This window comes from Gopherus flavomarginatus, chromosome 5, assembly GCF_025201925.1.
Source record: "Gopherus flavomarginatus isolate rGopFla2 chromosome 5, rGopFla2.mat.asm, whole genome shotgun sequence".
Classification (NCBI taxonomy): Eukaryota; Metazoa; Chordata; order Testudines; family Testudinidae; genus Gopherus; species Gopherus flavomarginatus.
The window spans coordinates 45,301,992-45,323,466 of NC_066621.1; positions in this window are offsets into that span (position 1 = coordinate 45,301,992).

The window sequence follows — 21,475 nt, forward strand, 5'->3', positions numbered from 1 at the left end:
ACTTGGCTACAGCAACACTGCATATGGGTATCGGTTTGTTTGTAACTTACAATCACTAGAAACATTTTTTCCCCTGTTTGTAATGCATTGAATTTTATTTGGTTACGTTGCCTACAAAACTGTACTTTGGAGGTATGCCAACTAGTTGCAAAAATAAGTATTTAGAAATGCTTTTTGGCTTCTTTATCCATTTAGCCTACTAGTGCCAGCAGAGGCTCTAAAAATAAACTTTCTACTTTAATTGTTGTTTGCAGTGATGGTGTAGGTGTATTGGTCCCAGGATATGAGAAACACAAGCTGGGTGAAGTAATATATTTTATTGGACCAACTTCTGTTGGTGAGAGAGACCAGCATTCCAGCTTTGTAGAGCTCTTCTTCAGGTCTGGTAATCAGGGTGTCACAGCTAAATACAAGGTTGAACAGATTAAGTATGAGGAGTTAACGTTGCAAGAAACTATTCAAAATGCAGTGGGCAAAGGACAAGGGAGAGTTGGGGTTACAGATTGTAATGAGACATAAAACCAGTGCCTCTGGTGAGACCATGATTTTTGGTGTCTAGCAGAGTTATAAATACAAGCTCCGAGGCTTGTCTTTTTATGGTGTTGTGCAGGTTTCATTTGAGGGTGACAAGTGATGGTTTTATGATAAGTGTTTGCTTACAGGTGATGGGGTGAAGAGGCTAAAATGACATTTTTCAGCTTTGGCAGCAAGGAGATCATACGACTCAGTTTACTTAGCAGATGCATATTTGCATATCCCTAACTGACCTTTCCACAGAAAACTTCTAGCTTTGTTAGATGGAAACTGTACTAGTACTGGACCCTGCCCTTCAGCTTATTCTCCATCTTCAGGCTTTCTACAAAAGTATTTTGAAGTAACAGAAGCAACCTTGAAAAGGAAAGAGGTTTGTCATCCAAGGAGAAAAAAGCTAAAGGCCAGTTGGAGTGTTTCTGGCAATGGTAAAGTAGCTGAAATTAGATGGATTAGTAATAAATTGAATGTAGATTCATTCCAACCCATGCTAGCTTTCACCTACTGGAGACCATAATAACCACAATGTGGAAAGCTATAGTATTTGAGGAGTGACCTAACAAGACAAGGTACAGACAGACGGGTGACCCCTCAAGTTGTTCAGCTCATGCTGGCCTGTGCATACTTCTGCACCATTTGGGAAAGGAATTGCAATCTCTTTTAGCTTAGACTGTTTTACCTCACCATTATCACATTCCTGCTTCTGCCTCCCTTAAGGTTAGAAGTCAAACAGTGATTTCTCCGCTCTCTCTCCCCCCGCAATTTAATATTCACACATGGCCAGTTCCATTTACCTTAAATAAAGCAGTTGATTTGGCGTAGGTGGTTTATTGAGTAACCAGTTTCTAAACCATTTTAGTCTCTATAGGTTAAAACTAGTACTTTTAATTCCATCTGGAGCTAACAGCTAGTTAGTGCAGATCACAGAGAACAAGAGGTGGACCATGCTCTGATGAGCCAATTAGTGAGGTGAGGAAAAAAAATCACTCTAGATACATTTTAAGTCCTTTGTTCTCTCCAATAATGCTGACTTTTTCATTCCTTTATTCAACAAAACTTAGCTATGTGTGCCCATAAAAACAGTGTAATTTTGCTAATGTTAGGAATTAAATTACTACCTGAATCAGTTACATGTATCTATGAAGAATAGTTTCCTTATGCACAACTTCCTTTGACAGATCTCAATGCAGAAATGGGCTCTATGGAAACTTTGTTCCTGTGGAACTTCGTGTCCACAGGAGAGAGCTTCTCTCTGCAATGCTTATCAACATTGCAAAAACAAATAATGCAAATCCAAACCTAGCAGAGCTTGAAAACTGTGCAAGCCCAATAGCTTTTGATTCAAGGAGTGAACAAGCTCCAGTCTTGTAAGTTTGTCAGGCCAAATAGTTCTGGATTTTTCCTTATGGAGGCCAAAAAATTAAAATACTAAAGTTACTTTACTGTAACTAGGTTTTTAAAATGCTTGAGAGTACTAATAGGAGTGACCATTATTAAAAAATTTACAATAGTCAATAGACATGACTACACTCAGAGCAGAAAATGCTAGTCACTCCTGTGTAATGGATAACCACCTGGGCTATTTCTTCTGCTCTTATACAGTTACAAGCTATGGTGTCTTATCCCAGGGGCCCCTCTCTTTTGAGAACTCTCCTGGGATTCATTTGTCTTTGTAAATATCCAGCCTGTATCTAGTCCAGACAGTAAACATAGTCTGTCTCCATAAATGTCCATTGTTTTTATGTTGGTTGGTCAGCTCTCAGACTCCATGTTGTCAGGTGATAAGTTTCACTCCAACAGATTTGGAACATCATATCCTACATGTTGCATAACTCCAAATCAGCTAGTTCTTAGCTGTTGGCAGAGCATACGCCACCTCCTTCAGTGAAATGTTTGGAAAAGATGGTTGGATGTGGGATAATTACCTGTTCCTTGGCACGTCTGTGTTAGTCAGGACTGTCTTCAAACCTCTAACTGAAAACCCCAGAGATGTATTTTTCCACAGCATGGACTGACAAAAGTAATTTCCTGAGAAGTGCAAATGTGATTCACTTACTTAACATCTTGATAACTTCAGCGGTTACAAATGATACAAATAAAGAACACCCATTAATTCTGAACTGAAAACAATGAAAAGATAATAGTTGCTAGCAAATGAAATAGAACAATTTAAAGACACAAGAACTGGGATACCAAAAAACACTATGCGATTGTATTTTGGAATGATTCCAAAAGCAGGAATTCTATGTAATATATCAGTCTATCATTTTATAGAAAAAAATAAATGTTTGAAAGATTATTTCTTCTGAAGAAGGATAGTGAAATAAGATTGTTTTAAAGATTTCTTTTAATATTTTATATTCAAATAATGAAGAAGCAATTACATACCTTTAGGAACAGTGGTTACTGAGGTGCACCTGCATTTGCAGGGGCTATGGTGGAAGGAGAGACGTTGTACAGTTGTGCTTGTGCTTCTTGGGGGTTGAGTGAGTTTGCAACAACTCCCAACTATCACAGGGGAAACTTCGGTGGGTTTATTATTACAGAGGATAAAATAAAAATGGATTCCACTGCCCTCAAGATGCCCCTCAACGTTGTGGTAAAAATAAAAATATTAAGGGCAAAGGGTTGTCTCTCTGAACACTCTAGAATGGTACAGTATCAACAGATTGTTATGGTGGCAGGAGTTTATTGCACAGAATACTGATAGGGTCTTGGTGCTCTGTGCTTTCCTACCTCCAGAGCTTACTGCACTGGTTTCTCCTTTTCCCTGATCCCTGGCTGTAGGTAAAGAGCGGGGGCCCAGGGTCCTGGTGCTTTGGCCTCAATTCTCTTTCTTGTTTTAGCCTGATAGCAGTAAAATAAGCTTTCTGTCTACTGGGAGGCAGAGCCAGGTTGACCATGCCTGCAGCTAGTCCTGACTGGCCTTGTCATCCCCAGCGACTTAGAACCACCTTCTCCATCAAGCTTGGAAACAGCGGACAACAGAAGATGCTGATCTGGAGAATTTCTTATCTAGAGCCCAGAGGGAAGGTAGGCAGGGAGCATGAGACTCTTTCAGACCTTCTGAAGTCTGGCTACTTTAGAAAGAAGGGTAGGGAGAGCATGAGCTTTTTGATGGGGCAGGGGAAAGATTTGTCTTAGGACAAATACACATGTCCACGTTGACCTAAGAGTCCACTTGGATCATCAACAGAGGCCTTGAATGCTGGCTCAAACTGCCCTCGGCACCAGGTGTTACTACCTTGTCTAACTGAAACCCTGCTGTAGTCCGATATTACAGTAGTTATAATTGGGGTAAATTTAGCTGTTGCTAGAGAGAATCAAAATGGATTCTCCCTACACCATGAACAGTGAATACTGAGGGAGCTGTGGGAGAGGATTTTGTGGTTTAGAATGAGTGGATGTGCAGTGTCACCAGTTACTTCTGAAATTCTGGATACAAGTTGGAAGTTTGCCCATGTGAATGCAGATATTACAATATCACTCAACAGAGGCCCCTTTCCAAGTTCATCAGCTATTCCTAGCATGCCGTGTTATACATCAAGTTGTCACTAAATCCTGCTTATCTTTGTAAGGGCCACCTAGAGAAATTGTATCCACAGAACATGACAGCTTATAAGTACCCTGGTCTAAACAGTGACAATGGGAAATGTCAGCAGCTTTGGGATATTAGAGATGTGCTGCTTTAACACTTCTAAGGTATTAAATCATAAAATTTACAGAAATGTTAGTGATCACTATATCTGAGGCTTGCAGACATAATTGCTCTCTCATCAAGTGCTTGTTCTTCCTTTGAGCTGAAATGTGTTTTGGTTTTAAAAGTTTACGGTTCTGGAAATCCATAACAATAAATGTGTAGACCAAAAAATTCCTTCCATTAGAATACACAGTAAATCAAGTGCTGTTCTTTGTTCAAATAAATATTATCTTTAATCCATTCAAGTAAAGGATTTTAATATCAAATTTATTCCTTTTGACTACCTGAATTCTGGCCTAACACCACAGCATCCTTCAATAGGGTCCTTTAATAGACCTGCATTTACATGACCTAGGACAGTTATCCTGTCAGATTTTATAAGCAAAGTCAGGTCAGTCTTGTTTCCATACTTGGATGGGAACCTGTGGAACTCTTTGCCAGAGGATGTTGTGAGGCCAAGACTATAACAAGGTTCAAAAAAGAATTAGATAAATTCATGGAGGATAGGTCCATCACTGGCTATTAGCCAGGATAGGCATTCATTTTTGCTAGAAGCTGGGAATGGGCGACGGGGGATGGATCACTTGATGATTACCTGTTCTGTTCATTCCCTCTGGGGCACCGGCATTGGCCACTGTCAGAAGTCAGGATACTGGGCTAGATGGACATTTGGTCTGACCCAGTATGGCCGTTCTTATGGAAGACTTCCAAGAAGTACTTGGGTGCTGCAAAAAGTAGCAAAGGTGATGAATGTAGGTGCGTTTGTTCTCTCTGATCAATCCTGAACCTATGCCCCAGCCTTGTGTTGGGGGGATGGTGCTGCTGAAAATGCCATCTTTTGGATTAGATTTAACCAAAGTCCAGACCACTTGGGATCATTAAAGATCTTGTGGTATATTTTGCAAAAATAGGAGTATTATCTGGCCAAATTTCAATTCTGGTAATTACTCTCACATTGTCTGAAGTGGCTCACAACCATCAGTGTCTACCTCAGGGCAGACTGTCAAAAGCAGGGCAGACACCCATACTGGTAGTATGATCTATATTTGATTTCACCAATCCAGTAACAAATGTGAATTCCTAAAGTACTGCAATAGTCTTATAATGGTGTCACAGACAGTCCCCTTTGCATTCCAGTGTATCTTGCCACCCAGGCAAGACGTTATAAGTGATCACTTACCACCAAAAATCACAAATATTCCAGGTTACTCCCAGTCCCAGGAGACCAGTCACTCACTCAGGCTGAATTGCATCCTAGATCTCACACCAAAGACAAGGCTGGTAGCCAATGCTACAGTAAACTAAGTAAAGGTTTATTACTGAAGAAAAAGAAATGAGTTATTGAGAAGTTAAAGTAGGTAAAATATAGGTACAGATGAGTCACAATCTAGAATTCAAAATGGTAGCAGCAGAGATGAAAGCACCGGGGCAGCCCGGTTTTCCCAGGCAGCAAATTAAAGGGCCTGGGACTCCCAGCAGCGGCTATTTAAAGGGCTGGGGCAGTAAAAGCAGGGGAGTCTTGGGCCCTTTAAATGAGCCCTGGAGTAGCAGCAGGGCTCCAGGGCCTATTTAAAGGGCCCAGGGCTCTTGCTGCATATACGGCACCAGTTCTTTAACTAGCTCCCAGAGCCCTGCTGCCAGAGCCCTGGGGTAGCAGTGGCGGCCGGGGGCTCTGACAGCGGTATAAAGGGCCCAGGGCAATAGCAGCGGCCGACCCCTTGGCCCTTTAAACTGCTGCCGGAGCCCCCGGCTGCCACTGCTACCCCGGCATGGGAGGGCACTTACCAGTACAGGGCGGGCCTGGGCTGGCTCTGACCCCCCACATCCCCACCCCTTCCACCCAAGGCCCAGCCCCTTCCGGGGGCCAGAGCTGACCCCAACCCAGCCACGTACCAGTAAGTCCCTATCTCTACTTTCTACTTTCCCTGGGTAGCAGAGTTGTAGTAATCTGCCAGATTCCCAAAAGTTTCTCAGGGCTACCCAGAATAACTCTGAGGATCTGTCTTTTCGTTCAGTTATTCCACCTTGTTAGAATCCAAACAGTGCAGAGATTAATGATTTTTAAGAACATAAGAACAGTCATACCAGGTCAGACCAAGGTCCATCTAGCCCAGTATCCTGTCTACCGACAGTGGCCAATGCCAGGTGCCCCAGAGGGAGTGGACCTAACAGGCAGTGATCAAGTGATCTCTCTCCTGTTATCCATCTTCACCCTCTGACAAACAGAGGCTAGGGACACCATTCTTTACCCAACCTGGCTAATAGCCATTAATGGACTTCCATGAATTTATCCAGTTCTCTTTTAAACACTGTTATAGTCTTAGCCTTCACAGCCTCCTCAGGTAAGGAGTTCCACAAGTTGACTGTGTGCTGCGTGAAGAAGAACTTCCTTGTATTTGTTTTAAACCTGCTGCTAATTAATTTCATTTGGTGACCCCTAGTTCTTGTATTATGGGAATAATTAAATAACTTTTCCTTACCCACTTTCTCCACATCACTCATGATTTTATATACCTCTGTAACCCTTCTGCCCCTCTGAGTTGGCAGCAACAAGGGCCGGGTTCAGTATCCAGGGGTTCTGTTTCAGTAACACAATGCATAACCGGCTCGAGCCCCCACCCAGTGACCTGGGACACTCACATACCACACCCCCCTGGGCGCCTCTAGGAGGCAATACTTCCCCTCTCGCAAGCACGGAGTCTGAGTGTAGCAAAATCTTTTTAATAAAGGAAGGAATTAATGCGGCATCCCATTGGAGAAACACCACAAACAGGGTTATAACACAAACCATAAACAAAAACCCACCTCCAAGTACGTTTGGCACTGTCCTTTTTCCCTTTAGGGTTTTAAGTCCAATCACCCCAAAGTCCAACAACCCAAAAGTCTCTGGTCAATGCCACCCCAGAGTTCGAGAGTTTATCTGTAGAGGTCCCTCCCCCCAGCATGGATAGAAAGGGGCACCTTACGTGGTCCGGGGCCAACTGCCCTGCCTCTCCGTGGGTTCTGCTTCCGCCTTCTCCACAAACTGCTCCGCTTTACCAGCCGCTCCACGCTGCTCCTCCAGCTGTCCTCAGAAACTGCTCCGCTCCACCAGCTGCTCTGCTCCATGAGCTGCTCCAGTTCTCTCTGCAAACTGCTCAGCTCCGCTCGCTCTGTGGGCCGCTCCACCCATCCCACAGCTACTCCGCTCTGCTGCCACCAGCTGTCTCGTGATCCGCTCCAGCCGTCCCCACAAACTGCTCCACTCCGCCAGCAGCTCTGTTCCACAGTATAGCTTTGGGCTCCCCACTAGTTAGCACCATACTCAGTGCTCTCAGCTCAGTGATTTTAGCTTTTTAGTGATTTTCAGCTCTTAGTGATTCCAGCTCATAGTAGGGGAGCCCCAGTGCTAGTGCACCATTAGCCCAAAGTGATTTCAGCTCAGTAAGCTGTATTTAAATTCTTAAAGGAATAAAAAAATCAACTCTGACATTCCACAGTGGAGAGAGAAGGAGGTGCAACTGGTGCTTCTGGCTCCACAAGGAGACTGCACCACCAGGCACAAATACCTGTCCCCAACCTCTCTCCATTCTCTGGGTTTTGGAACCCATGTCCCATGTCTAGCCAGTACCACCCAACTGAGGGTGAGCAATTTGTCACCAAGCAGTCCCACAGCTTGGGAGTCTGGGATAGGGTGGGCGTGCCTATGCAAATACACTCTCTGAAATTCTTTCCACCAGATGTCAGTGTAGAGCTTATCCTGACTCTGCTTACACCTCTATCATATCCCCCTTTAGTCACCTCTTTTCCAAGCTGAAGAGTCCTAGCCTCTTTAATCTCTCCTCATACGGGACCCATTACAAACCCCTAATCATTTTAGTTGCCCTTTTCTGAACTTTTTCTAGTGCCAGTATATCTTTTTTGAGATGAGGAGACCACATCTGTACACAGTATTCGAGATGTGGGCGTACCATCGATTTATATAAGGGCAACAATATATTCTCAGTCTTAGTCTTTATCCCCTTTTTAATGATTTCTAACATCCTGTTTGCTTTTTTGACCTCCTCTGCACACTGCGTAGACATCTTCAGAGAACTATCCACGATGACTCCAAGATCTCTTTCCTGATTCGTTGTAGCTAAATTAGCCCCCATCATATTGTATGTATAGTTGGGGTTATTTTTTCCAGTGTGCATTTCTTTACATTTATCCACATTAAATTTCATTTGCCATTTTGTTGCCCAATCACTTAGTTTTGTGAGATCTTTTTGAAGTTCTTCACAGTCTGCTTTGGTCTTAACTATCTTTAGCAGTTTAGTATCATCTGCAAACTTTGTCACCTCACTGTTTACCCCTTTCTCCAGATCATTTATGAATAAGTTGAATAGGATTGGTCCAAGGACTGACCCTTGGGGAACACCACTAGTTACTTCTCTCCAGTCTGAGAATTTACCATTAATTCCTACCCTTTGTTCCCTGTCTTTTAAACAGTTCTCAATCCATGAAAGGACCTTCTCTTTTATCCCATGACAGCTTAATTTACATAAGAGCTTTTGGTGAGGGACCTTGTCAAAGGCTTTCTGGAAATCTAAGTACACTATGTCCACCAGATCCCCCTTGTCCACATGTTTGTTGACCCCTTCAGTGGGGCTGCAGTAATATCATAGGTGGGGAGAAGCAAGTTCTTGGGGTAGGTAGGTCTCAGATCACTAACTGCTTCATAGGTCAATGCCCATACCTTAAACTCTATGCTGAATCTAATCAGCAGCCAGTGTGGGTTACAACGTGCTGGTATGGTATACGACCATCTAGATATTTCAGCTTCACAAGTGAGCACCTGTGTTATGCACTAGTTGAAAGCCAGCTCTACACTAGAAAGTTTGCTCACGTAACTATGTGAGCAAATCCTCCTCGTGGAGATGCAGGTTAACTTTTACTGGCAAAAAAGTTCTTTTGTCAGCCTGGGGTATACCAGTTCTCCTAATGAAATAAGCTATACCAGTAAAAGTCCTTTTTAATGATATAAGCTGTTTGTCGGTAGGGCTTTTGCTGGCATAGCTCTGTTAGCTAGGGGTATGGTTTCTTTTCCACGCTCTTCATGGACATAGATATGTTGGCAAAATGTTCAAGTGTAGACCAGGCCTAAGATACTGACTGGTTCTAGGGGGTAACCTCAGGTAGAGCATGTTGCAGCAAACCAGTGTCTAATGACAAGGATATGGACAATGGTAGGGAGGGCTGCATCTCAAAAAAAGAGCCACACCTTGGCCAGACACTGCCAGAAAAAGCAGTTCTGGCCACTGGTGCTATCGGACACTCCAAAAGCATCTGAGGAGCTAACCAGACCCCAAACTAAGGGCTTGTCTACATTACCCATTGGATCAACAGGCAGCAATCGATCCAGAGGGGGTCAATTTATCACGTCTAGTCTAGATGCGATAAATCAACCACCGAGCGCTCTCCCATTGACTCCTGTACTCCACCAGGGCAAGAGGCATAGGCAGAGTTGATGGGGGAGCATCAGCTGTCAACTCACCGCAGTGAAGACACTGTGGTAAGTAGATCTAAGTACATCAACTTCAGCTATGTTATTCACGTATCTGAAGTTGTGTAACTTAGATTGCTACACACACACACACACACGTGTAGAACAGGCCTGACACACAGGACAGACAAACGGCACCCATTCAACCCTCAGTGCTGTCTGGATTGCTCTTCAGCCAGCTTGCTGGCATGCATAACTTTGAGCTGATTGGACTCCTGTCTAGAGGCAGGCACATGTGATGTTATCTGGCCAGCACTTCTACTTTACTGGGCTTATGTCAAACAAAACCGTGGCCTTTGTGAGCTCATTGGTTCAGTGGCTTCTACCATGAAATGCTAGGACTAACTGACTCAGGACATGTATCTTCATGTATTGATGAGAGAAAACATTTGTGATCTTGTTACTGACCTCTCCGGAGATTATTTCCAGCCATGGGCCTCTGAGCTCACATCAATTACGGCCTCTAGCTTACTGGTCTGAAACTAAAGGCTCCAGTCTTTGAAGTTACTTGTCCAGGGTGTAGAACACGCTTTCCCTCCTCCAGGGCCTGACCTCTCCAGTTTGAAGTCCAGGCTCTCTATGTGCGCATGCATTCACGCTACAGGACCTTGGCCACTGAAGGCTGGTGATAGTAGAAGTTAAGCAGAGCTGATAAGACCTACGAACCAGGAGCATACACATTATGTACAATAACTCCTCACTTACCATCATCCCAGTTAACGTTGTTTCATTGCTTCATCGCTGATGTGTTAGAGAACATGCTCATTTAAAGTTGCGCAATACTCCCTTATGATGATGTTTGGCAGCCACCTGCTTTGTCCCATTGCTTGCAGAAAGAGCTGCCCGTTGCAGCTAGCTGGTGGGGACTTGGAACCAGCAGCCCCCAATCAGTTCCCTTAAGTTCCCTGTGCGGCAGCTGCCCAGCAGGGCTATCAATTGCCGAGCTGTTCAGGTGTCCCTCTCCGACACAGTCATGTGCTGCTCCTGCCCCCTGCGTTGGAGCTGCTCCCGGGAGCCTCCTGCTTGCTGTGCAGGGGATGGGCAGGAAGAGGGGTGCCGATGTCAGGGTGTCCCCCTCCCCCTGCTCCTGTACCACATTTCCACAGATCAAGGGGAACACGACAGGGCTCAGGACTGAGGGAGTTTGCTGGCAGCAGCTGCTGTTTAAATGTGCTAATCAATTTTAAAAGGCGGGTCAGCCTACTTAAAGGGGCAATGCGCATCTCTCTCTCTCACACACGCACGCACGCACCCTCCGGTACTTTGGAAAGTGGAGGAAGTGGTGCGCTCCACTGGGATAGCATGGGTTCATCATCATGTTCAGTTTCCGCAGGGAATGTTTGCAGCCACTGCCATGTGTCTGTTGTGTCTCCTCACTCCATTTGTGCTGCCTGGTAGAGTGTGAGGCTACATTAACAACGTGTTAACCCTTGAGGGCTCAGCCGAGTGCTAGTTCATTCTTTAGCAGTAAGGCATTCCCTGGGAAATATCCCACCCTCTTCCACCCTTTGACTCCTCCACCTCAACCAAGCTTCACGATCATTATAGCTGTATACAGTATTAAATTGTTTGTTTAAAACTTATACTCTGTGTGTGTGTGTGTGTGTATATATATATCTTTTGTCTGGTGGAAAAATATTTCCTGGAACCTAACTTCCCTATATAAATTAATTCTTTTATGGGGAAATTGGATTCGCTTAATATCGTTTTTCTTAAAGTAGTATTTTTCAGGAACATAACTACAATGTTCAGCAAGGAGTTATTGTACTTATGCAACCCCCCTCTTCATTTAATGATTTGTGACCAGATACTGTACACACACAGGTACCTCTAGCTAATCAGATATGCTGCCTGGGGAATCTAACTCAGAATCTGTGGCTCTTAAAAGGCCAATGCCATTTGCTCATAACAAGTCTCTCCAAACCAGAAGTATAGTTATGGGAGTGTGGGTGGCTGCTGTATACCTCAATCATAAGTCTGATTCTACAGCAATGACTGCGTTGACACAAATCCTCCAATCAGAGAGAGGGAAATTAACCATCTTGTACAGTTTAGAATTTAGTGTAGCTCTGTTTGTTGTATGCCTGCAGATTACAATGATGGCTTTGTTTTGTTTGCTGCTTTCCATGTAGTACATTTCAGTTGACACAAACTTTTCAGTCAAGGGAACAACAATGAAGATTTTTGGTGTTATCAAGGATCTTTACAAAGGAAGGAAATTGTATGATTCAGAACTTTATGAAGAGAAAGTTCCCATCTGGCATCTCGACTCCTTGCCCTTGTTTAATCTGCAGCCCTGGATCAGCTTGCTTGCTCGCTCTCTCTCTCCATTGCTGAATCCCTTCTTTGACCACCACCATCTCCTTCAACATTGTTCACCTGTGTCCTCTTTCTTCTGCCATTGCCCAGTCCCGCTGTGACTTCCAGTCTATCAATGCCCAGGGCTTCCCCTCTGCACTAAGTCCCCTCCTCCCTTCTCTCTTCTCCATTGTCCATCTTCCTTAGCTCTCTCTCTCATTGCAAGGTCTTCCTAACCAAATCCTAGCCCTAGTGCACTTTCTTCACTCATTGCTTATTTCAATAAATCTTATTGTTTAACGGTAACCTTGTTCTCCCCTTGCCCCTTTGGTAGCTGTAGCCACCTTATCTACTTCGAGTGCTTCCATGTTAGGTGCGTGTGCTCACCACATGCCCTGGTGCCAGAAGTTTTTCCCTCAGTGGTATCCATAGGGGAGTGGCGGTGGAGGGATCTGGCAGCACCTCTTACATCACGCTATGCGAGCACACACACCTAACATGGAATGGACATGAGCAACACAGCTCGAAGAACACCAGTTAAGAAACAGGTAACTGTCTTTTGTCTTTCATCATCTGCTAAAATGTAGACTCGTCAGGACAGGAACTGTCTTTTTTTAATTACAAGAGGGTACAGCACCTATCACAATTAAAGCCTAATGCCTAATTGGAATTTCTAAGTGCGACTAAAATAAATAATAATAAACCAAGTGGCCAAAAAAAAAAGATCACTTTTCTAAGGAAAATTTGTAAAAGCTCGAGGAAAGCAAATAGTTTCCACCAAAAATATTGTTTTGTGAAAACCCAATTTTCTGTCCAAAACAGTTTTTTGATGGAAAATTTTCCACTAGCCCAACACGTGCCGGTATACAGGCCAAACCAGTACTATGTTTGGAGGAAGGAAAAGGAGTCATCTTGCAGGAGCTGCAGCCCTTTGACAGCTCTATGCAAGGGTAAAATGAGGCTGGGGGGAAGAAAACAAACCTGCAAATCTGACAGTGCAGCTCTGCAGGAGGAGCCCAGCTGATCTGAAGCCTCAGCTTTGCCCAGTGTTCCCTGCAGCTGTCCTCCAAACTCTCAGCATTGGGCAGGACAAGAAACCAGAACCCCCCCACCTCCCGTCATTCTCCTGTATTAGATATAGACAGACTACAGAGCTTACTTCTGAGCAAGATACACATCAGTTTTGTACTCCAAAAGACCCTTTCATGCACTACCAACGGTGGATGAGAATAGCTTGTTATTTTACACCTAGTGCCACCTAGTGGATGAACAGTATAATACAGGTTAGCATTTTATTACACCCATCAAGTCACAAATTGAAACCAGCAGGGGAGAGGAGAGCCAGCCTGGACAAAGAAGAGGAGAGAAGGAGCTCTCAGATGCCGCCACCATCCAGGGGGGAAAAGAACAGGAGTACTTGTAGCTCCTTAAAGACTAACACATTTATTTGAGCATAAGCTTTCATGGACTAAAACCCACTTCATCGAATGCATGCAGTGGAAAATACAGTAGGAAGATATATATACACACACACACACACACACACACACACACACACACACACACAGAGAACATGAAACAGTGGGTGTTACCATACATGTTCCTCACACCTTCTTGTCAACTGCTGGAAACTGGGCCATTTTGATTACCGCTACAAAAAGTTTTTTTTCTTTCCTGCTGGTAATAGCTCACCTTAACTGATCACTCTTGTTAGAGTGTGTATGGTAACACCCATTGTTTCATGTTCTCTGTGTGTGTGTGTGTGTGTGTGTGTGTGTGTGTGTGTGTGTGTGTGTCTTCCTACTGTATTTCCCACTGCATGCATCCCATGAAGTGGGTTTTAGCCCACGAAAGCTTATGCTCAAAGAAATGTGTTAGTCTCTAAGGCGCCACAAGTACTCCTGTTCTTTTTGTGGATACAGACTAACATGGCTGCTACTCTGAAACCCATCCAGGGGGAGAGGCTAGGCCATCTGGCTCATCCATTGGGTCTCCCAAGCACTAGAAGTCAAGGGAATGCTAGGGTTTGAGTAACACATGGCCTGCTCCACTCCAGAAAGCAATCTGCCCTCCTTTGCAGGGAACGTTGTACTGTGAGTTACTGTCCATGCTACCCTTCATGATGGGAAAGGGCTGTGGGGTGAGCTAAGACCTAGTGGGTGGATGTAAGTGTGCATAGCTGGGGTGAGGCTCACATGGAGCTGGCAAGTTGGGTCAGCACCACCCCATCCCCAAACAATGGTCTGGTCTGCAACACTTAAACTATTCACTGTATAGCTCCTCTCACCAAAGTGGGGGAGAGCGTATATATGCCTGATCACCACACAATTTCCCTGATCCAGTTAAGACCTGAAATTTCAGTGTCACTGCATATATGGACAGACTGTTTCCTGAGGCTGTGACTTATTTATCCTGGTTAGGAAGGACTTCAAGTTTTTTCTTTCATGACCATGCTTATGTTGTTTGGACCCATGGCTTCCTTTTTTCCAGATGCATGCATTATTAATAAACGGGCAGGAGATGCTACGCTAGTTGACCCAGTGCACTAAAGATATTCCTGCCTTGAAACACTGGTGCATTTGGCTTCCAGTGGGTGTGGATCTTTTCTTTCTGGGAGAACGACCATTGCAGGTCTTACTCTTCTCCTGGATATGGGGCCTCTCCCATCCTTGTTTTCAGATCGCTATCTAGTGCCAGCAGATTTATATCATTCATCCTCCACTTTTCCCTGCTTTAAGTAGATACACATCATTGATGAGCCTCTTTCCACCTACTGCAGATGGGGCTCTGCTGGGGAAGAGGATGGCATAGAAAAGTGGGTAAGAACATTTGGTAAAATAGGACTCAGCAGGACATCTCCTTAAAAACAGTAACTCCTGGGCCTTATCTACACTGGGAACATGCCTCAATTCCTGCCACGGGAGTGGATGCATCAGTGCAGACCCTTAATGTAGTCAGGGTAAACTGTGTTAAACTGTGATTTGCACCAGTGCAGCTAATCTTAGTTTGTTCGCAGCGTTTCTTCATTGCCTTTATTGTGTGTAATAAGGGTTTGCACTGGTGGCTGGAATCCAGACAAATGCCAAATCCCTAGTTCTCCTCATTTATTTCCTTACTTTCTAGCACTCCCTGTTAGATGAAGTCCATCCGTCTCTCCAAGAGCAGGACCCAGTCCTGAGACAGAGGCCATATCTGATATTAAATTGAGCCAGCTCAGAAGAATAGAGAAAATCTCTCTCCTTTCTAAATCTATGAGGTGGTTTGAACCAAAAACCCAGATCTGGCCAGGCCTGAAGTTTTGGATTCAAATCTGAAACGTGCAGCTGGAACTGACAGCAAATGAGACAAGAAGTTAATGTAGCCATCTAAATTTGCTGGACTTTACCTTTCAGGTACATTAGGTGGCGCTCAGCTTCCAATAGAGAGACTGCACTTATTTCTCAGCCCTGCTGATGCTTCCTCAGTGACCCTTGAAAAGCTGGTGTCTGGTTTTTTACAGGCAGTTTGTCCATGTATTGCTTTTTACTCTGTCCTGGCCCTAGAGTGTGTGAACATTTTCTCCTCAGGTATCAGGCAGACTGGCAGGGAGCTAGAGGAACGATTCCAAAGAGTACAATGACATCCAGAGGAAAGTGGGGAATATTCTGACTCTTGACACAGAGGCACACGTTGACTCAAATCCTCTCACCACCTACCACTCTGAAGGGATATTTTTCCCCCTCAGCATTTTCCAGTTCTGTCCACACCTGCCCTTGAATTCTGCTGTTTCTGTAAGTCAAAATCATTTCCACCAACTGCACCCCAGTGTTCCTTGGCTTTTATTACACAGAGTCTTGACACAGAAGCTTCTTTAGTGGCAAACTGGATCAAATAGACAGAGGAGGAGGGGTGCAGGGAATGGAGGAAACAGGAAGAGGGAGAGAGGTGGTGAACTTCTCTGAGTGGAACAAAGCCTACAAATAGAACTCCTCCCCCCCCCTTCTCCCCCCCATCTCTCTCATGTGCAGGAATCTTCTCTCCGCCTAGATCTAGAGGCTGCTGACACACACTTGTATGAGGAATGCTGTAAGCATTCCTTTGGAGTTGCTGGCTGAGATTTTTTTGTTTGCAGCTGCCAGAATTAAAGCAGTGAGTTGGCCTCTGCTCCTTTTACTCTTATTTATTTTGTTGTCGTAAATCACTGATACTTGCTCAGGCACTGCAGCCCTCTCTGGTGCCCAGGGCGGCTCTAGACATTTCGCCTGCGGGAGGTTCACTGGAGCCGTGGGACCAGAGGACCCTCCGCAGGCACGCCACCGAAGGCACCCTGCCTGCTGTCCTCTCAGCGACTGGCAGAGCGCCTCCCGTGGCATGCCGCCCGAAGCACGCACTTGGCATGCTGGGGCCTGGAGCTGCCCCTGCTGGTGCCATCTCTGCTAGGAAGGTGCAGGTCTTGTTAAGAACATGTCTCTTCTGGGTCCAGCTTTCGAGGACAGATCTACTGTAAAATTTGGCCTAGGTCAATCTTATATCTTTCAGAATGAGAGTATTCGCAGCTGTAGTGCCTGCCGTGCTTGCTCACATCAGCACAGTCTTAGCACGATGCCTGAAGAGGAAATTCGCACAACAAATATGTGGTAAATGGCCTCCCTGCTTCTGCCAAATCCTGAGCTTCCCCCTTGACTGCTTAGCTCATGTGCCTTCACTTTCAAGCCTTACTAATCAGTTAACAGCATGTTTAGACTAAAGAATCCGAGCTAGTCCGTACCTTTACGCTGCCTCTCCAGCACAGACTATGTGCAGTCCCTCATTGAATCACAAGGTCAGACTAGAGACTATCTTTAGAATAATATTTGTTCTGGCAGTTATTGGCAGAAAAGTAATGCTCTGCTCTTCCAAAAAAGTGTAGCAAAGGTACGTGGGATGTATCAGTTCTAGAAACTCTTACTTCTGGGTAAGAAATATACTAGTCAAGACTGCTCCTTTGAGGGTAGGAATTACAGCAGCCAAACTTGCCTCGCTACATCCTTTGTAGCTACGGTTAACAGTGAAAATCTACTCAATAATGATCCCTAGGACTCTTATATCACTTTTCATCCAGAGCTTTCAAAACACCTTACAAAAGAGGCCAAGTATCATTATTGCTATTGGATTGATGGGGAAACTGAAGCTCGGAGCAGTGAAATGACTCGCCCCACGTCATCCCACAGGCAAGTGGCAGCGTTAGAAATAGAATACAGGTCAATCAAGTCCTAGTCATAATGTCCTCTCCTCTGGTCACAATAAAGTAAGTAGTTGTAGCAGTATTTTATTATTTGTATTGCCAGAGTGCCTAGGAGCCCTAGGTATGGACCTGCACTGTACAAACACGGGACAAAAAGATGGCCCCTGCCCCTAATAAGCTTACTGTCTAAGTAGACTATCAGTTCCACTGCACATCCTGGACTGCCATGAAGTACTTTCCCAGACTGGGCTGCTGTTGGGATGGACAGAGTTGGAGTGGCTTTTCCCTTGAGACGCCTTAGGAAGAAATTATAAGACAGTCGAAGATCCCCACTCCTATGGCACGTGTCTCCCTTCATTCTTTTTACTCGGTGGTAAAACCCCAGCTCAGTGCTTTTTAAAAGATTACTAGATGTTCACAAAGCCAAACGTTTTTACAGGGGCCATCGTGGTAGCATGCAGGGGAGATGTGGTGACTGTGTAGCAGCCTCTTAACACTGGACCCTGTCCTTCTTGTCGCTTTTCATCTTGAAATCATACAGCAAAACTCCTCCCCTGTTCTGGGCAGAATCAAGTCCTAAGCTAGAGCAGAGATGGTCTAATGGTTACGACACTGGGGCGGGGAACACAGGAGATTTGCGTTTAATTCCTGGTTCTGGTTCCTGGCTGGATTTTCGAAAGGGTTCAACTGCCATTTAGGCACCAGAATAAGTGGCCCAAGAGATCAGCACTGTTTCAGTCCAGAGCTCTCTTTGAATAGTTGGCTCTAAGTGCCAGCATGGGATCTGCTTGGTGTTGAGCACTTGAAAATCTGGCCTTTAATTTCTGTGTTTCATCTGTAAACTGGGGATAACGCTTCCTGTCTCTCGCAATTTGTCTCTTGTCTGTTTAGTCTGTAAGCACTGGGAAGGGTGCCCTCGCCTTGTGCTATGTGCTATATGCTCTTAGAATGAGACCTAGGTCATGGCTGGGCCCAGTCAACTCTACTTGAATGTTTATAATAAGCTAGCTCGATGAAAACTCCTTTCTCTTCTTAGCCACTGGACAGTAGTGATCTTCTCCCATTGTTTATCATCTTTTGGAATCTCTTCTTTAAACTGCTTATAATTCTCCTCGTTGATTAGTCACTATTTAAACTAGCTTTGCAGAGTGTGTTAAAACTTCAAGTTTTTCTATTTTTCTATAAAGTAGAACTCAATGAAATGCCCCTCAGCTAATCTCGGCTCTGGAAAGCTATTGTGTCTCTAGATGAGCGTATGTGACTGCGCTCCAGCACTGCTTTATAAAATCTAGGGAGGAGACATGAGGACTTGCAGGGGAGAAGAGATTCAAAGTGCAGAAATGGGCTCAGGTAGTGAATGGGGGTTGAGTTCACTTCACTGAGTGCATTTCACAGTGCCTAGCTATTGCAGCAGGGCTCTGCCAGACATTGGCGAGTTTGTTCACTGCCACTCTGAGATGCAAGAGGGCAAGTCAAGGAAGGAGTTGCAGCTTTGAAAAGTGACTGTAAAATAGGCAGCATGGGCTTCCATGTCTGTTGAGTCTCAGTGATTTCCATTTGCTCAGTTTACAAAGTGTGTATTCTAATTGCCACCCGGGGCTCTGAGAGTAAAGTTGGGTTCTTTTCCATCATGCATGTTGCCACCAGTATTTAAGGTTCTGCAAGATTAGTTAGGCCCTCGTGACACTTGCGCAATCTGAGAGAAAGGACGGTCTTGTGGTTAAAGCACTGGCCTCGCACTTCTTAATATCCAGGGTCAGTTCCTGGCTCTGTCACCAGCTTTCTGTGTGACCTTGAGCAATTCTCTGTGTCTCTCCATTTCCCCCTTTGTAAAATGGAGAGGATTCCTTTCTCTTACCCCTGTGTCTAGCTCGTCGATTTCCAGGGACCGTCTTGCTGTGTGTGTACTGGGCCGAGCACAATGGGGCCTTGATATCAAATGGATGCTATTTCTGCGTGCTGCTGTAATACAAATAATCACTAAAAACACCCAGAGTGAATTGTCCCCCTGCCATTGTTTGTGCTCCCTTGTTGTTTGTTGCATTTCTCAGCAGACCTGGGCAGCTAATACTAGTTTCATTTAGTAGACGTCTTTTGAAATAAATTCATCATATTTTTTTTTAATAGCGTTAGCAACCATGAGGGGAAAATTGTAGGTGAAATGTGAGTCTTCTCAGCCTTGAGAAGATTCTATTTCATACCTCTGGATGACTGATTGGAATCCAGGCAGGTGGCTGTGACCAAAAATCTGGACGTTCGGTGGCATGTGTCAGATGAGGTAGAGGCCTCTCCCTCATTCCTGGTGGACAACAGTCCACATCCCAGAAGCCACTGTCATAAGTGACACTAATGCCTGAGCCCTGGCTATGCTCCTGAACCTACACTCAGGGGTACAGGCCTGAGACACACAGGTGGGATAGTGCACAGAGACCTTTGCACTGCTGCTGCCTGACCTGAGAGTGATGAGGGAGAGGCTGTCACTCTACAGCGCTGTGTCAGTGCAGCAACTTTCACCAGCAGCCTGGCTTGCTTAAAACAAAAAAACCCAAAACCAAAACAAAAAAAACACTGTGGTTGTGGTTTTACCAATGTTCCCCCCCAGAGGGAGCAGTTAGAAGTTTAATGAATGTACGTGAACTGGTGAGTGAATGAGGTTGGTGCAAACCCAGCAAACTACATCCACCCCTCCCTCCTCTCATTTGTCGCTCCTCAGTAGCTCTCTAGCCATTCATGTCTGCGTTAACTCTGTGAGAGCTGAGCTGAGACTCCTCTCCCACTGCCCCACAATCCAAAACTTAGCTTCTCTCCCATCCAACCTCCCCAAGGCCACTTTACTTCTGTTTCCTGCAGCTGCTGCCCAATTCAATTCTGCTGCTGTTCTGCATCCAACCCACTTCCTTCCCAGCCCCTTCAGCCCCGTGTTCCTGGCAGATTCACTGCCCCCGCTGGTTTCTACTGTGACAGGTCAGGCAGCTGTAATTCAGAGGCAGGTGGTAATATGATGCTGAGTATCCATGAGTGTGTCTGGGGGTGGGAGTGTGACATTATCTGATTAAAATATGACTGTATAGATCATTGCTGCAACCACTGTTATATATTTGCAACAAATCTTGTACAAAAAATGGCATGTACGATGTCTATGAGAAGGTTATGATTTGCTGGTTATGATTATGCTGTCTGTATGCATGTATCACTGAAGTTGTGAATATGGCTCTATACCTGGATTTCAAATGTTTGCTCCTGGGGGTTATGCCCACAAGGTAGCTAGCCAGCACATCTTGGAGGGACTATTCAGATTAACTGACAATGGACCATGGGAGACACCTATCTACACTTAATGGAATTTCCTGCTGTGACTAGGCAAAATGCATTGACATGTGATTTGCCCATGTGACTCCAAACTCCATCTTGTTGCTGTAATTTTCCACAGTAAGGACAGGAATATAACAAGGCCAAAGATGTGATGCTTCAGTTTCATGCTGTCATGTGACTAAAATATTGGTTACTTTTAACTAGGTAGTTCCTTGAAGTCTGACCTAAGATCTAGGCCCTGCTGTACAGACCCATAGTAATGGACATTCCCTGCCTCAAAGAGTTTACACACCAAACAGACAAGATAGATACAGGGCGGGAGGAGGAACAGAACACAGAGGGGAAGTGACTTGCCCAAGGACACAGCAGGTCAGTGGCAGAGATGGAAACAGAATCTAGGTCTCCTGAGTTAGCCCCACGTCCTAGCCACTGGGCCAAACTGCCTCCTCTACAGAAATGACAGTCCTGGAGTCACTTGATTTTTTTTTAAGAGGTAAAAGTATAATGCACAACCACTGAAAACAGATGTGCAGATGCCTTGCAGGGTGCCCTGCATCTTGTTCAGTTCATGTCTGAAAAGCTCTTGGAGCATGAGACTTGCTAGATCAGAGCTCAGTATTACTGTGGATGGGCCTTGTGGATTTGGAGAGCCCTTGTGGGATAGGCCATTCTTAATTTCTAAGGGCTTTCTGCATACAGCCTTTCTACCAGGTATAGGGAGTTTGTGGGTGACCCCACTGTACCCTGCAAGGCTTGAGGTGGGGCCCAAATGGAGGTCTAGCCAGCAAAACTCTGGAGCTCTGGTACCACTGTATTTCTAATGTACTGTGCATGAATGTGGCAAAGGGGAGGAGTTTATATTTCTGTTTTACTGGTGTATCGTGCAAGGAAAATAGCACATTGAGGT